Raw genomic sequence first — 18,451 nt, forward strand, 5'->3', positions numbered from 1 at the left:
CCATTTTAGGTAGCTCAGCTCCAAGCATAATTTGATGTGCAACAGTCTCTTGGTTTGCAGTCTAGACAACACCGTCAGCCTTGAAAATTTATTGCTGAACACTGTCACAAAAATGTGCCAAAGTAAAATTTGCATAAAGGTTATACTGTAATGGCCTGGCAATCATCCCATCCTGTTCTGAACTTGTTTTAAATACTTTTCACATTGTTTGGAATACATCATACTTCTGTCCAAACATAAAGGAAGTCTGTGGGAAAACATTCTTTAGCTTCCCAGATGGAGATAATATTTATGATACATATTTTTGTGAAAGAAGAGAAAATTCGTGATCATGTAACCACAATAATAGGAGTGCTTTACGATCACCACTTTCTACTAATTACTATAGAAAGCACAAATAATTTTAAAAAATATAAATACATCTGTTTCAGTCCATTTATATTTTTGAGCCATGTTTTCATTATTAAATGGCAAATTTAAAAAGCAAGTTTTCAGTGCAGAAAAGAGAAACAAATATTCATGACAGCCAAGAAGATTTAATTTTTTTTTCAAAGAAGTCATACTATTTTTTTTGCTTCACTTGCATCTCTTGCCAGATTCTTCCCAATGCCTTCAAAACCAGGACCATTTAATAGCAATGTGCAAATGCAGCAAATTCCTTGTGGTGAAGCAACTGTGGATTTCAGTAATAATTGCCCACTGTACTAATACTACAGACTGTAGCTCTGAGTTGTGGGTAAGAGTTAACCTTTCAAAAAGCTGTTGTGGCTTAAGATCTCTCACCAGTTTTTGATGGTGCTCATATTCACATTATGAATTTGGATAAACAGATCCATGCTCTTCTCTAAAGCCTTTATAAAGTTTGAGAATCTTTAAAAAAACCTATATGAAATTTGAGAATTATAAGAGATGCAGAAATGGAAAAAAAAAAAAATCCTAATTTCACACCTGATAAAATAGATTACTACTATTTGAAAGACCATCTTTAAAAAGAAATGATCATATTTCCAATATATGCATTTGCCATTGTCCTTTAAAAGAAGGTGCAGGTGTATGAATAGTACAGGAAAAAGGGAACCATATGATTTGAGAGTAATTTTACTGTGATAATACTATGATAGTAACTAGCTTCTACTGTCTACAAAATTACAAATTATTGCAACACCCAAGTTCAGCAAGGCACTTAAGCACTCTAAGGACACTACAGTAGTTCCACTGACATCCATTAATTCTTTTTCAATGTCTAGATCTATGCAGCTGGGAGCTGGTCTTCCATGACCATAATGAAGCACAGAAACCTTGGTCTTTTAACAGCCATCCAAACAATATTCGTGACTGTCCATACTTTCAGAATTTCTAATGATCATTATGATTTTAGAGGACAGATTTCTTCCCTGGTTGTTGGATTCCTCCACTAGAATATTTGCAAGATGGCTGTCTTTCAAAGTACTGAATGGGAAAACCTGTGAGAAATGACTGCATTTATTTATCATTTGTTGCAAAGGAATAATTAATGATAATTGACTTGAGAACCACCAACTTTGGTTGCTTTGAAGCTGTCCTCTTCCTCTGACTGACATATATTTGCAGACTGCGTCTCAGAAAAAGGTAAATTTAATTCCTTGTTGCAAAATCAAAATACAACAAAATGCATATTTCCAATTTTAATCAAGATTTCCTGCACATTCTTATTGTTTTTATTCTTGCTCTTATCTTCTAGGTTTCTTCGCAACCCTAACAATCCTAATACTTTATGTAGCAATAGTTCAGGCTGGCTCCCTATGAAAACAGCTTCCATAAAATAGAAATAACAAAACCACTATAAGAATCTTTAAATTAAAAAAAAAATTAAAAAAGAACGAATCATTAAATTATCACAATTCAAAAACCACAGAATTGAGGTAAAGGGAGATTAAGACTTCGGAAAGACATGCTAGTGATTGGGCTGGAAACTGGTATACAAACAGCAATAAAATAAGAAAAATACCTAAAATGTTTGATATTATTGTTCACAAGAAGATCATATTACTTTTAAGTCCTCACTTGAAAAGGATTATGCAATGAGAAGAAATGGCACAGAAAGAGCAGCAAAGAAACAATTTCAGTAAAACAGGTACCCCATATGGTTTTTTTGTGAAGCTTTCCTACTACCTCTCCCACGTACCTCAGTATGAGCCAGCAGGCAAAGCTCCGTAAGTTGCCCATGAAATTAATTTGTGGTGGTACAAACAGAAGCTCCTGGAAGAGCCTGACTTTCTAACTTGCCTCAAAAATCATAATCTTCGTGTTGTGAAACAAAATTTAATTCTGCTCATAACGGAAGAGAGTCAGCCTTCACATCTCATGGACAGGCATAATACTCAAGAAGCAAATATGGATGGAAAAGTCTGAATTCAAGTAAGTAACTTTTTTGCTCTCTCACATTAGTATAATTATAATTGCTGAAATAAAGAAATAAAATTTATTGCCACAGTACAGGAAACGTAAAATCATGTTTTAAAAACTCATGGTTTTCCTGTGGGGAAAAGACATTGTTCCAAAGACATGTGTCATTCCAGGTAACCTTCTACCTAGGTGTCTTTTTACATTTACTGCTAGCCTTCTGTTAATCTTACTCTTAAATTAATTTTCATCTTATTGACACTGGCAGCTGCCGTTATGCTGATATTAGCTGTGTCCTTAAGCATCCCTTACAAATCACACAGTATTTGATCTAGAAATCTGGATTAAACAGTAGCAATAATAATGAGCATTAGGAATAGCCCTGACTCTTATATTCTTTGACCTTGAAGGAATGTCTTTGAGATTACATCATCTATTTAAAACCGGAAAGTTTCTGAGCAGACCAGCATGAGGAACTACATTGTCCTACAGGAGAGAGATGAACAGTCATAGTTGTATCTGTAGCTGGTTTCTTCCCATTTATATTGAATGATTTCTAGGAATAACATCTAAGAGGAGGGCATGGTGGAGGAACAATGAAATATATGGAACAGGCCAAAATTTGTTTTGTAAGTGGAGTTTGTTAATGTTTCATTTTTTTTTAAACTTCATGGATTTTTATTCAAACTATTTAGAGCCACACTTTACAGTGCTGATTTTCTACTCATTTACTGATTCATCATTTAAAAAAAACTGTCTGAGCCTTGTTTTAAAATGTGCATTTACAAAATACTGATTATCCATGGCTGCAACAGCACAGCTGTAATTGTATTTGGGAAGTGAGTGGGGAGAATTTATTGGGAAACTATATGCCATATCCCACTTTTTTTATGCTGGTGCTGAACAAAATAGTTCTTTTTTGTTGAAAGAGAACTGAAGGAGAACTGAAATTAATTTGTTAAGAGTTCTGCTGCATTTATGAACCTTCTCAATATGCCCCAGCAGGGATTTTCCTGACTTTGCCTAAGCTTGATGAGATGAGCAGCTTGGAGAAAACATGAAATGGAGTACACTCAACAATTTGGCAGATTCTTTATGAGATAATGGCTATTTTTTTCCATTTAGAAATTAAGGCACAATAATTAAATAGTCTCCTTTTGCTGGTATTCTCCTGATAGCTGATGCTCTTCTAGTTTTGTGTAATACTGTTCACTAAAAGTTGTTGTTTTTTACATATGAACATACATGTGAGCTATTTTGATACCCCAAGCACTACAGTTTACTCTTTAGTTCCAAAGATTATTCCATGTACAATCCTGTGAAGTGACTATTTAAAAATCTAAATTTATTTAACCCAGGAAAGCATACAGAAGGCTCTAGCTGGTTTATCCACATGTAGTTAATCCATTTATGTTTCTGCTGCTCTGAACCATTAATAACCATAAACTTCATGCTGTGGATGAAGTGAACAGGAAAAACAGGAAAGCTTGATTATTTGGTATCTTTCAGTTAGACCTAATAATATCATTAACTTCTCACAATTAAATTCAGGTCCTTCCTATTTCCGAGCCTTAGGAAGTCTTGCTGAGAAAGCAAAGGAAAAGAGGGTGCTGTGCTTCAAACATTTGAACCCTGGTGACTTGAAGGGAATAAAGAATGCTGCAACAGCTGGATGTGTTTGCAAAAAGCATCTTCAGTGTCAGCACATCCATCATGACTAAAGCAATTTACTGCAATGGAGTTAGTGCTGGTCAAAGATGCTAAACTTTAAGCCCTTAAGCCTTCGAACCTGCATCCATCTGCAGAGCCAGCATATCAGAGCCACACTGTCTCTCACCTCAGCTCTGGTTTGAAGACAGCCGATCGAAAGATAACAGGGAAGGTCATGCTCTATTGCCACAATTAAAAACAGTTTAAAATATGTTAACAAGGAACAGATTTGCAAAAGAATTTAGTACCAGCAGGAGCAGAAGTCTAATCAAAGGTCCTAAGTTTTAACTGCCATGAAAATGCCTGAAGATCAGCACCTTTCTATGATCACCAAGGTGCTACCTCAAGATTTGGGTGCCCAAATACCTTTAGCAATTAATTTCCATGTACCTTTTCCCATATTCTGACCTTTATGAGCACATGATTATGTGCAACTATAATTGACAGTGAGCATTAATCAGACAGTGGTGTGTTTTAGGCCTTAACTGCACTGTTTGAACTGCTGACCTTGAGAGAAAAGGTTTTATATACCATTCCCAATCCCTTAAGTCTTCCTGTCACTGCAAAGCAAATACTTGGCTTTTATAGATGGATTCAGTTTCAAGTCTGCAATTTTTCTAATGTTTTCTTAAAGTTACAAAAGTGGCTTTCAGGGGAAGTTTGTAAACTTAGGCACATTTTTCATTGCACACTATTACCAACATAGACAACCTTTTGTAAAACAGTGCATGGTTAGATATAAGTAAGAAAATCTCTTATTCAAGAACATTGTTTGAAAAAGTGTCCTGTGAACTCAGAGATAAATAATATTGCAAACAATAGCAGATCATATCTTTCCCCTTTTTCCATTCATGTTACAGTGGTTGGCAAAGACTTCTTTAACCAAAGTAGAACAAGGTCTCCTTGAGATTTACAGACTCCACCCCCTTTTACATTACACACAATTTTGCAGTTTTTGCAGTTATCTAATGTTCAAACTTCCTTGAAGAAACTTCCTTGTTCTTCTCCTTTTTATGCTAATCTCCTTTCTTAGTTTTTCGCATTATTAGTCTCAGTGGAATTCTTATGATCTGTTCTTTAAAATATTTAATGGTACAAACACACATCATACATATGTTCTGAAATATTATTCTCATGATTGTACATTTCAAAGATGAGTATGTGACCTCCAAACAAGATCCAAGGAGATACATGAAAACAAGAATCAAATCAAAGTTATTAAAAAAATATAGCATGCCACATCTTGCTAATAATATGAAATGTACACATCAATATCAATAACTATATTTAAAAAGAAAATTTGATCCCAAAGTAAAGCAGATGAGAAATGGTTATGATAATCAATTAGTTCTCAACTACAATGTCAGTTTGGTTAATTTTCTTTTTTTAAACTTGAACCATCTTCATTAGCATTTCTGGTACTGGTAGTCACATTTTTGTTTCTTGTTTGTAACTGAGATATTTGAATGAGTTACTGCATTAACTGTGATTGCATGAACCACCAAAAGAAGACTGGCTTTGAGTGCTTCTGAAACCTTTGGCAAAACTTGCTGACATCTTCTCACCATGTTAATCTAGTGTTATTATTACTGAAAGGTCTACACAAGGAAGCAGCAGCCAGCAGCTCAGGATGCTGTGTGGGCACAGAGTACTTCAGATATGTGAATTTGTGCTTCAGTGGAACAGCTACTGAGGCACTGTAGCTGACAGACGAAACCCACACAATTAAAAGAAACCAGATGTATGAAAAAATCTCAGACAAAAGAAGCTGGATGATGTCAAATAAAAAAAAGGCAGAGAGAAGTAAACAATTACAAATTGGTTGTTAGCTAGAATAAGCAGCATAACTGGAAAAGCCAGACTTTAAGATGAATTCCATAGTGCCACAATCAGCACATCTCCTCACATTAAAGCCAATGGGAATTTTATTGCCAAGGAATCTCTCCATTAAAATTTTGTAATGATACCCTTCCTTACTCGGTGAAGACAGTGAAACTCTCTGGTTGCTTTAAAATTACAAAATACTGCTTCAGACTCAGCAATACTTGTTTTTGCAAGAACATATGCTCATGGGGCTGAGCAAAAGACCAAAGAACTACTGCAAAATACTTCCACTCCTTTTTTTCTCTTTTAAAATCTTGTTGCACTTTTTCCTTGCGCTCTCTTTTTCAATCAGGCTTCCAAACTGCTGGACACAGTCTGTTTTCCTAAGAGGAATCAGATAATAGCAGCAGGAAACCAAAAATAAAACCAAAGAGGAAGATGCGTACTCATTCATCCTTGAAAAGCATATATGAAATATATAAAAATATATAGAGAGTGAATATAAGGTACCATCCAAATTCTTAACTCAACCATTTCCAGATCTGAAAAAAAGCTTCTAAAATTTAGTTCTTGTATAGGCATATTTGGCTTGAAACTGCTTGAATCTGATAAATTGATGAAAAAAATCACTTTTTCTCTCCAGTGAATTAGGCACAGTATCACCACCGTCAGAAATTGGGGGAAAATATTAGGAAAAAAACCTGTGCTCTACAAGCATCCTACCTTTCTTTTGCGCAGTTTCACTTGATTGTCTGAATATTCGTGTGTGGTCAAATGATTCCTTACGTGTAAACACTGAATGTCTTCTGCTGAACTGACATTTGAAAGGCATTTGTTTTCAGGGGCCTCTTGAGGTTCTGTGAAACCACTTTCATCCAGACCATTTTCCACTGCCGGGATGCAAGAGCAAGGAGGAGATTGCATAAGGCCGTTGCTGGGTTGCACTGCTAAACAGAGCTGTCCATCACTGCTGGTGGATGATTCAGAAGAAATCCCACTCTCTACCACATTGCACTCAGACTTTCCAAGCCCATCTTTGAAAGCATCAGATTTCCGGCGCTGTTGTGCAATTACAGCAGTATGAAGCAGCTGCTTCCCAGACATAATAACTTCTTTCACATTTGGAGAATTGATGCAATTTTCCTTCTCTACATCTACTATTTCATTTAAGACTTCATAATTACAAAGCTCCAGGCTTTGGCCACTACTGCCACAAACATCTTCTCTCCTTTCCTCTTCAGGAACTCTATCACAGCCAGGTTCCTCACTTATATAGCCACTGATTCCAGATGATTCAGCTGCCTTGTTGCCCTCTGTTATTGGTAATATCTGTGTTAAGGAGCCTGCTCCATTTAAGCTGTGCCCTTCATCTTCGGGTTCGCTTCCTACAGCAGTGATGTGATAATTATCGCTATCCAGGCTGAGTGCAGAATAGTCATCATCGTCATCAGACACATGAACTAGAGTTTCTGTGCTGGCCTCCAGAAAATGTCCCTCGTCCTCGTGGTTATCATTTTCATCCACCTCCTTTGAAACATTTCCCGGGAAGCCGGTCACCTCTCCACTATAGCAGCACTCTGGAAATGAAGCGCTTTTTTCTTTCTGGTCCACGCTCAAAACCTCATCTTTTTCCATACTTGTCTGCAAGTTATCAGCCACAAGTCCGTGACGACATGCTGTATTATACTCCACAGGCTCCAAAGCCAATCCCATCCACTGGGTCACATGCTCTTCCCAGCTTTTCTTTCTGATTGCTAGAGACATGTCATAACAGTTCACCAGCAGACTGCAATGTACCTTCCACAGAGGACCGGAGATGTCATGGCTGTTGTGCTCTGCTCCGGAGGGAGAGAAGGTTTCATCATTTTAACATCTGCAAGAAATAAAAAAAGGCTGTGTTATTGAATCAACTCCAAATGAAAAAATAAGAAAGGGAAGGAATAGTTTAAACAAAAGTGTAAAACAAGATAAGACTGTGGGACCAGAAGGACAGGAATTTAAAAGACTGTTTTGTTTAAAGTTTTAATACTTTTCATACAAAACTTGACGGCACTCATAATTCAATACATTTTTTTCTGATTACTTTCCAATATCAAGTAAACAAAAATGGTATAAACAAGCACATGGACAAGCAAGTAGCTCCAGAGCCAAAATTTTTACAAGCTCCTCTTAACTGTGTCTCTCATAAGATAATAATTTCAATGGGTATAAATGACATTATATCTTATAGTTGTTTTACACACAGGGTAACTTTGTTTCTTCCTCATCCACGGATACCTATTGAGTGCAGAATTCTGTCTGTTTCCCAAAGAGGCAGAGAACAAATGAGGGTTTTTCCAAATTTACCAAATGTACAAACCAATTATCTTCTGAGTATCTTTGGCCCATTCAGTGTCTTATTTTTATTGTTAGTATTCATTATCTTCAGGCCAAGTTGTAATTACGAGTGTTACGTGAAACTTCAGAGTAAATCACTGGTTGTGTTTTAAAAAAAAATTAAATTCATAGAATCATAGATAAGCTTGGGTTTAAAGGGGCCTTTAAAGGTCATGTAGTCCTACCCTCTAAAACTACTAAAGTAGTTGGAAAACTACTTTAAGTTTTTGGTGTATTTCCTCATTCAAATACATTATAAAACCTGAACCCCAGCATACATCCCCCCTTGCTGAATATATTCATGATCTTCTAGTGTAAGGCATGGAGAAAACCTGCTATTTAGGACAGAGCTCTCCAGAAGGGTGGATTGTGAGCCAGCATGGTTGGCTGTAGCTTAGCTGCTCACCTGGACTGCCTGGCTCTGCCAGAGGCCACTGTCCCTGCTTGGATTTCTATGTGAGGAATTTTCACTGACTGCTGCATTAGGCATTCTGTGTGATGGCATTTGAGATACATTAATCTTGTGTCATTGCATGTGTATATTTGCACAAAGAAAAGATATTAATTTATGAATTATAAAACAAAATTAACAAGTTCACTGTCAAAAAAGAAAACAAAACTTCTGGCCCATAAAATGTTAGAAGTTCAAGGAGCAGACGCTTCTACTTTTCACTCCCTACACAAGAACTGTCAGCACTTAGCATGGATCTGGTTATTGATTTCAGCAATAAAGAAGATTAAGTAGTGAGTTTGTTCTGGGTCATTTCAGTCCACTAAGGCAAATTCTGATTGCCCACCAGGCCACAAAGCTGCCTTGACAAATCACATGCCTGAAAGTATAAAAGTATTTATCTTGAAAGAAATGCAGAATTCTGCCTGCGCAACTGAACCTCCATAAATTATGTCTTGACAAACTGACTTTTAGGACAGACTTGTACAGTACTAGATCTTTAACGTTCTTTTAGGAATGGCAAGCTTCATTTCACATTCACATTTTCCACCTCTATGGAGACTGTGCTTAAAAAGAACATATATTCATAGAGTATATGAAATTCCATGCACAAGTCATTAGAGTGTGGGAGGCTGAGCAAAATGGAAAATAACACACAGAGCCAGGCCAAAAAAATTATCTGCTTTCAGAGGCAAATTTTAGTAGCAAAAAGTTAATACAATTTTATAATTCTCTCTTCTTTCCTGGTCAAATATGAGATGAATCCTAAATATTAAAACCTAAAGTCAAATAATTGTATAAATTTGCAGCACACTCTTATTCTGATTTCATCTAAGTGTGTGTGTTACAAAATTACAAGAGTAAAAAATCAATAGTGATAATACTTTTATCTTCTGCTGCACCTTTTCCTGATGGACATTAAAGCTTTAATTAAAAATTAAAATTAAAGTAATTTTCAGCCTTTGTCTTTGTCTTGAAAAGCGGCATGTTTACCAGAAAGGGCTCAATGATTTCTACTGCCCTCCATAAGCAATGTTTGGAGTTGCACATGTGTGCATCTCATTTGTAGCTTCCCTTTCTTCCCCTACTAGAACACTACCTTCATCTACTTTAGAGAAAATTAAACATGGTTGCTACAGCCATATTGGGACATTTCTGACAACAATCAATAAAGATACTAGAAATGTGAAGGGTAAAAAGCTAAAAAATGTAACTTTCTAATGACATACCTGCATCCACCTACCTAATATTAGGCTGCTCTTAATGTGCAGAAGGCAGGCTCTCAGAGAGTTAATGGGTGTGTGTTAATTTTGCTGCTGCAGCTACATGGAATTACAGAAATGGGAGAACAGATCTGTTACTATTTTTCATTTCTTGGATGTGGTGATTTATATTTCATGGGAGATGATAAACAAATTTTACTTTAGGAGTCTCTCTGTTTTACTTGCATTACCACTAGTTTTGGCTGCTTCAAAGGCTGCAGAACAATTGTTAAACAGAGAAATACAAAATGCTTTGCTTAAAACACAAGACAAATAAATATATGACATGGGCACTTTTATTGTTCTCTAACAGATGAGTGTATGTTAGCACTTAATATGGAAATCTACAGTACATATGCCACCTCCCCAGGCAGCTTCACCAGCAGTTCCTGAAATCCCCTCATTCCCATGGTGCATGCAGGTGCTCAGACTTTGGTGACAGCTTACTTTTATTCTGCTCCCTCTCCACTCCCTAAAGATTGTGTTAAACAATTCAGCTTAGAAATTATTTTCCTGCTCTAATTGCTTAACACTTAAGGGCTGACAAGAAACTTTCTTTGTTTTCTACCTATTTACTCAGGACAACTTATTTCCTTTCACTCACACGCAAGCACATAAGCTGTGCCTTGGAGGGCTCACTGCTCCAGACTTCTGAAAGAGATTGGGCAGTGAGCCCCAAGCCATTAGGAGGGAAGGACTGTGGCAGAAGCAGGCCTTAGTAACACACTGCTGTGCAGGACACTTGGTGGCATCCCTGTGTGGCCAGAGCAAGCACTGCCACTGACCCAGCTGTGACATCCCTGCTGCCTCCACCAGTGCCTCCATTCTGACAATTCATTGCACCATATGCGACCTCCACCTTGTAATGAATAGAAAAGCTTTGGAAGGAAGAAAGTTGCAGAGAACACAGGACAGCTTACAAAGTCTGTGGCAGGAAATCTTCTGAGAGGGCAACCCAGGCAGTACAGCCCCACCATCATCCGAGTGGAATTTAATTTTTGCTAATGTTTTACATGGGATGCAAATCTTTTCTTAAAAAAAAAGGCAAAGCATTAGCTTATGAACGTAAACAAAGATGAAAGACTGTTTCATTACATTTTTTACATAGCAGGAGTATGTAAGCAACGGAGATCAAGCAGAAATATTTATTTTGTTATCATTATTTTATCTTCATTGGTCTGTGACCCCAGCCAGCAAACTTTGTTTAAGGAAGTCTAAGTGAACAGGGTCTGTTTCCTATAAACTCGTCTCACATCTCCTGGTCTGGCTTGCACACAGTTCTTTCAGTAACTCCATACCAATCTCTGACACAGAATGTTGTTTACAAATAATTTGAGATAAAACATAAGCCTTTAGGTCTTCACCCAGCTATTTATTATAAAATGCAAGCCTTCATTTTCTTATTTCCTACTTGGAGATAGATCACCTTTTGGATTTCACTGAAGTGGAGGCTTACCTTGTCTGCAGTTTCTATATAAGCAGCATTTGTAGTGCAGGGTTTTAGACCATGCTAAATCCTGCTGTTGTAGAGTTGAAATATAAGAATTGTTTGTTGTGGGGTATTAATCTAGTGGTAACCAGATGTATTTTTTTCTGATTTCTTTAATATGTAAAATTAAATGCTAAAACTGGTTTGAATTTATAATTATTTAAAAATATTTACAACTTTATTCTAAAAATCAGAAAAAAAACATAGTACTCTAAAGACAAGTTTGTCTTCAGAATGAAATAATATAACAACTTAAATCTTTTATATAACTTTTAACGGTCAGGTTTGCATGTGTATGCATGTGATGTACTCATAAATGTAGACACAGATTATTAAATAGAGGTGTTGCTGATTTTGATACAGATAAACACAAACATATCCCAATAGTGTCCTTTCACAGGATACTTCTCCTTTACTTTGATAAGATCTTACTGCTGATTTCCAGGCATGAATCAGTGGAGAGAAATGGAGACAAACAGTGATAAGTCCAACATACAAACATTCCTTCCAGCATACCCCACCATACAGGATTTTACAATTGCTGCCCAGCTATAGATCAAACAGCACACAACTGACTCCTGTTGAAGCATCTATTAGGAGAGATTCCAAGAAAATAAAGTGATCAGGAACCAAATATTAGATACATAACAATACTCAAATGAAATATTAGTGGACTTGGAACTCTGAAAGGTATCCAAGTAACCCTCTTTGCACTAAGAAATGAAATGGGAGACCCATGGAAGAACTGCAAATCTGGGGGACTGCAAGAGGGACATTCTTCCAAGGTAATGGCAAATGCCTTTGGGGTCAGAGATGAGCTTCACTTGAGAGAGAGAGCCACAGAGCCAGAAAGGATCCTGAGCAGGGACTGGAGTAGGTGTGGGAAGTACAGCCTTTCTAGGATATGAGATTATTTCCAGAGTGAGAAGGTGGGAGAAACGGGAAACTTCTCTGCACTCTTAACCTTGGGGTGCTGTGAGCAATGATTGGATGCAACAAAAGCTGGTTTAAAATCAAAGAAAAAAAAGACCACTTGGTTGTGAACTAGATGCTTGCAAATCTGATTTCCCTATGCAATTAATTGGCTAAAAAAGTCTCATTAATAACAAAAATATAAAATAACAGAAACCAGAAACTAAACAGAAAATGAGAAGTGAGAATATGTGATTGATTGATTTTTGCATAAAGAGGGAGATTATTAATAGTTTTGTGAAGGAGGGTGTTTAAAATCTGTGTTTTGTAGATTTTTCAGAGCAAGAAAAGAAATAAAATGATGAAATTTGCTAATTTTACCAAACTGAAATAGAGAACTAGGAGATAAAACTGCATATGAAACTCTCTGTACTAAATAAAGTGGAATGCAGTGATTAAAATAAAAATACTTCTAATTATAAATGCATATTAAAAGTCTCTATTATATCGTCTACCAATCTGGAAAACAAACCCAAAACTACGTCACTGTGGCTGTTATTCTGCAACTGAATTTCAAGCTCAGTGAAAATTAGAAAATATGTAGAACAACAGGCAAAAGAGAGGCTGAGCATACAGTGGCATAATAAAAAATAATTTCTAAATTCTTATTATGCATTGAACTGAAAACTACACACAATGATGCCAATTCCATCCCAGAAAGAGAAAAAGGGGAAATCGAGGGGAAATAGAGAAACAGAGGGAAACATACAGCAAAAAACAACAGGAAAGGATTTAAAGTATGGTATAGCTTCTGTCTGAAGAGCTGTTAAATACATGAATGTTTTCTTTCTGGATAAGAGAGAATTTAAAGCCATATAAAAATCAAGAGTATCATGAAAAAGGAGAACATTTATTCATTGTGTCTCATACAGGAGGAATTTGCAGAAGTCCAAAGCAGAAATAGAACAAGGAATATTTCTTTTTTTCCTCCAAGTAAATAGAAGCTATAATATATAATAAATATAAATCATACTGCAAAAAGTTCGGTATTTCTGATATAAGAGATACCACACATGAAATCAATCAAGCCATGTACCTGAAATTGTTCTTCTGACTTGATAAAGATTTCCTCTTCCCTTCAGGAATCAGTTTCATTATCCCTTTATAGGATTCTAACATATGTCATATATGCTTATTACAGTTTACTGTCACTGGAAATGCCTAACACACTTAAGGTTGCAAACATTCTTCCTTTGGAAGATATTTAACGTTACAAAAACTGATACTGTCCAGCAGCATTATAAGATGTCAATACATTATTCACCACAAAATGTAGAGTCAAGTTGGCAAGTTTTTCAATCAGAGACTTCAAAGGTCTTACTTTTTTTGTGAAAATATTATTGGGTCCCAAGATATGGGCCCAAGCTTTGTCAATATGCCTTAATGTATAGCTAGAACACATAAACCATCAGGGAGTTCTTTTATTTTCTCTTCCTCAAAAAGCAGCTGCATTACCAGTGCTTATCATCATACAACAAAGAGCTTTTACTTGTAGCCAACATGTGATTACAGTGGGTTTTAGTTTGGTTGTATTTGTATTTGGTTCATTTCCAGGGCTGAGCCTCAGATTAGCTGAGGCTCTTCCTCAAGGATGAGAAACAGGAAATGACTGGATCCAAACTGATCTACAGTTATCCAGGCTTACTAAAGATCTATATAGTTTACACCCAATTTAATTATCAAATCAAAACCAATGAAACACAACATTTAAAATACCCAACTTCATGTTTCTGTCCTATTTTGAATAGCCAATAAAATAGTGAAATATTATTTGCTCAAGTATTTATAGCACAATACCACTTTACTGTAGTTTTGTTAATGACTAATACATTAATAATCAGCATTACAAGTCTTTTTAGCAGTTATGAACATCCAACCCTTTCAGAACAGTATCATTCTGAAGTGACAACAGCCACCAAATTTATAACTGCCCAGAAAAAAGTAAAAAAGTTTTAAGCCAAAAAATAGTTTCTAGCACAGACTTTTTAAGAAGAAGATTAGACTCATCTAGAAGTTCAGACCTGTGAGTCTGCTTGTCTTCAAAATTTAATAAGATACTGTCTAGATTCTATAATAAATTTCTTGTTTCTTTGTAATAAAAGCAATTTAAGTGTAAAGGTTTAAAGTCTTCTTTTTCCATAGGAGGATTATGTGGAAAATTCATCGCTTTGCCAATCTTCCCCCCAAATCATTTTGGCTCTCTATTCCCAGAAAATAGAAAACATAATTTATAGATTGCTTACACCTTCTTTCACTCCCTGGTTGAACTGGAAGTGTCTTGAAAAGACATGAAATGAGAAATGGTCATCCCACTGGACATGGCAACCCAGAAAACTATGTCTCTACTATTTTTGTTCCTGAATTAGGGAAATGTTTCTCCACAAATATTTCTCCCCTTCCCCCAAATGGAAGACATTTCCTTTTCTTGCCAACTCGAGTAAAAAACGAATCTTTTAGCTGCAGGAGGTCTTTTTGAAAACAATATAAATTAACCAGATTGTATTCCTATTGCCTTTTAGATTTAAGACTCTAATATGGTTTTTCTATTTTAAAAAAAAAAAATTGCTGGTGCTCATTATAGCCATGAGCTATGAAACCTCGGTCGTATGAGACACCACAGACAATGTCTTTTGGTGACCAGCCTCCTCACTGAATAGCAGAGGGCCTGTTTTCATTCCCGGTTTAGACATGACTAAAAATACGTTTTTGACATTATTTTGCCTGTCTTTTGTACATAAAGAGCTGAAAATTATTTTCACCCATTGAGAAAGACAAATATTTTATCATTGAGAGTCTACAGAGAATGACTACTGGGGTGACGGTGCTTTTTGGTGGGAGCGAACCACTAGCAGAATCATTTGGAATCCCATTTTTTTTTTGCACTTGTAAAAAAGTACTGAGAGCAAAATGAGGAAGTATTTCTGGAATGTAGCTGAAGATGTGAAAAGCAAAAATTATTCAAAATGGCAGTAGTACCACTATTTCTTTGAAACTAGAGAGAGAAATAACATATAATGTACACTGAGTGCTTTGTAAATGCATTGGAGGACCTAATTAAATCCACTCCTCCAAGGAAGGGAATGTAAAAAATTGAATTTATCCTCCAGGTTGGTGAAATTGGGGGGGGGAAAGCCTGCATTCGAACCTAACAATGAAACTGATTATTCTTCATTATATTATTCCTATTTTGGAATTCAGGAAACCTGTCTGTCAAAGGACTTTTACAGAGTATGTGTATCTCATCTCTATATCCACCTTCTCTCTGCCTCTCATAGGCATAATGCTATAGCCAATAGACATTCTTCACAGTACTTTCTAGAGTGCCTCAATTCCAAACTCACCAGCTGTTCTCCTGATTTTATAATGATATTCTTCTACTCAGCATCTGTAGCCTGCCTGGAAAGATATGCTCAGCCCTGGAAATTGCTGTTTCTGAGTACATAACTACAGGAAAAATAAAACAGATGACTTGTGAGCTCACATGGAGATTTTCCCTTGATTTTAAAACTAATTCAGATATATTTCCTTTACCAGCTACAAATTCTCTTACAACATGCAAAAGCTTTTAAAAAATCTTTATATCCAGTATGGTACACCCAATTAAGCTGACAGTGACTCAATGTTTGGAAGTTGTCAGTGACGTCTGCACAAAGGTATTTGATGATACTAGAATGTAAAATTGTTTCTGTATATGGAATGCTCAAAGCCCAGGTTTTGCTGTAGACTATAAAACTCTTAGAGACTGTCCTTTCAGAAAAAAAATTCTCGTTTTAGTTGTTATTATTGAAAGCTATCAATCTTCTCTGATAAAACAGCGTCAACTGAGGATAAAATCTTCAGTCAAAATGAAAAGGGGTATCTCCATTTAGCTGCTGACATAAAAATGTGTAATGAATTTAACAGTACAACTTCTAGTGTTTTGAGCCTCTCAGGACTGCTAAGAAGTGGATTGTTAAGTGCTCCAGACTGGAAAAGTTAATCCAAAGTAACTTCTCCTTGATATTGTGTATGAGAAAATTCATGAGGAGGTCAAAAAAAAGATTCATATTTTGTGATAGTCTTAGCAAGGATGCTAATAATACAATATTAAGGTTACGAATGCTCCCCATATATATGCATACATATATTATACAGCTTTAATAATGTAACCCAAATTGCTTTGGCCTGGTGAATTTGTCACTGGTTCCTCTTGCCCCTTTCATCTTCTCTTAGATCCTTTAGCAGAACTGCACATTGCAACAATCCTCCATTTTACTCCAGATTTTCTTCACTTCTTAGTCTAATGATGTTTACTTCAAACTCACCACCAACTCCGTCTTCCAAAATTCCTTATTCCAAAATTTTTTATTATAAGGTGAACCTTCCACAAGTACCATGATGTTCAACTTGGAATATTTATTTGTTCTAGCATTAAAGGGCATTTTTAGGGGTTTAATCCTATTGTGAAACTCTCACCAATAAGACCTATCGACCTGCAAACTCTACAACTGATAAAGAGTGAGCAAGAGGGTGGGAGAATCAATAGAGATTCTGAGGTAAGATAATTAACTATAAAATTTTCTAAAGTTCAAGGGCATTTTATCTACAGCTAATAGATTTTGACACAGGGTACAATGAAATAACCAATAGAAAGTATCACAAATCACTGTAAGAAAAAGAAGAGCTTAGATGAAAGTGAAGGCTAGAGGTAAAGAGTACATAGTATGAGTGAAATTGGTTTTAATGATACACACAACTTAGGGCAAACTTTGCATTTTGAATGTGACTCACCAGAGATCACTCTGGGCATCACTAATTGCTCTGTAAGTGATTTTTCTCGTTAAAGGAAACAAGCAACTACAGTAATAGTGGATTTGAAATTAACTACCAACAAACTGTTCTTAAGTAAGTAGTAGCCGAATGCATCAGCAAATATCAATGGTGAAATATAACATAAAACATACTGAAGTTCAATACCAGTAATTATTACAATAAAATAATTTTCACATATGATATACATAGGATTTACATGTAAAAAATCTGTATAATTTCAGTTTGAGGTATAATTTATACATATATACACATGCATATGTATACATGTATATACATATATGCATGCACATATATATTAAAAATACACCTGGGTATCCAGCTAGTCTTAAAGTCCTTACTAAGAATTCATGGGGATCTTCATCTTTGGATGACATATTTAAAGCCCTAGTGGACAAGGACCTGAGCAACTGGCTCTAGGTGACCCCATTTTGAATGACATGTTGGGTCAGTGACCCCCAGAGTCTCTCTCCTAATAGGAAGGAACTCAAGATCTAACTTCTGGATATGCTATTTCAATTGCTCTGGCCCTTATGTTACTCTGGTTTTGTCTTTTTGCTTTTTTTTTTTTTTTTTTGTAAAACGAACAGAACATCAACAACCCCTCCGGACTTAGTCTTTTTTCTCCAGACAAATAATGGAAAATGGAACCAGATGAAAAAAAGAAAAAAGGAGAATACTCTAAAATATAGCTTCCTTTTGAGAAAAGAGAAAAAACATTTGTAAATTCTCTTACTCCTTCTGCTACCGCCGTCCTCAGGGACACTTCATAACAAAGAAGATACATCCCAGCAGCAAAATTCATGTTAAGGACAACAGAAAACTATTATATAAAATGTGGCTTAATACTTCTGACAATCAAGGAAAAGAAAAGTTAAGTAACTTTTGAGACTCATGAAAGTCAAAAGGGGGATCCTTAGATTGTTCCATCACCTAAAGAACAATTTTTAAATTGATTTTAAGCCCAGCACTTTACAAGAATTACTATAAGCCTTGCCTATTTAAAAACTGCACACCCAAACTGTTGTCTTTACTTTTAATTTTCTTTTAGGAGGGATTGCTTTGTGTTGAAGAGGTCTTTGTGAATTAGGCCTAAATATACAAACTTCTTTCCCCCATTGCTCTGAGTATGGAATTTGACATGAAGGTCAACAGGTACAAGTTCAAAAGAAAATT

General features: G+C 35.9%; 1 pseudogene across 1 annotated transcript in view; it reads right to left on the reverse strand.

Annotated features, from left to right (window-relative positions):
• Window positions 1-1,598: 1,598 nt before the first annotated feature.
• The window catches only part of LOC147645473 (rho GTPase-activating protein 7 pseudogene), a 53,506-nt pseudogene continuing 36,653 nt past the window's right edge, over window positions 1,599-18,451 (reverse strand). The window contains exon 4 of the transcript XR_015282342.1: window positions 1,599-7,789. The product of XR_015282342.1 is annotated as a rho GTPase-activating protein 7 pseudogene (transcript). The remainder of the gene's footprint in view (window positions 7,790-18,451) is intronic.

This window comes from Cyanistes caeruleus, unplaced genomic scaffold (assembly GCF_971803275.1).
Source record: "Cyanistes caeruleus unplaced genomic scaffold, bCyaCae1.hap1.1 HAP1_SCAFFOLD_271, whole genome shotgun sequence".
Taxonomy (NCBI): domain Eukaryota; kingdom Metazoa; phylum Chordata; class Aves; order Passeriformes; family Paridae; genus Cyanistes; species Cyanistes caeruleus.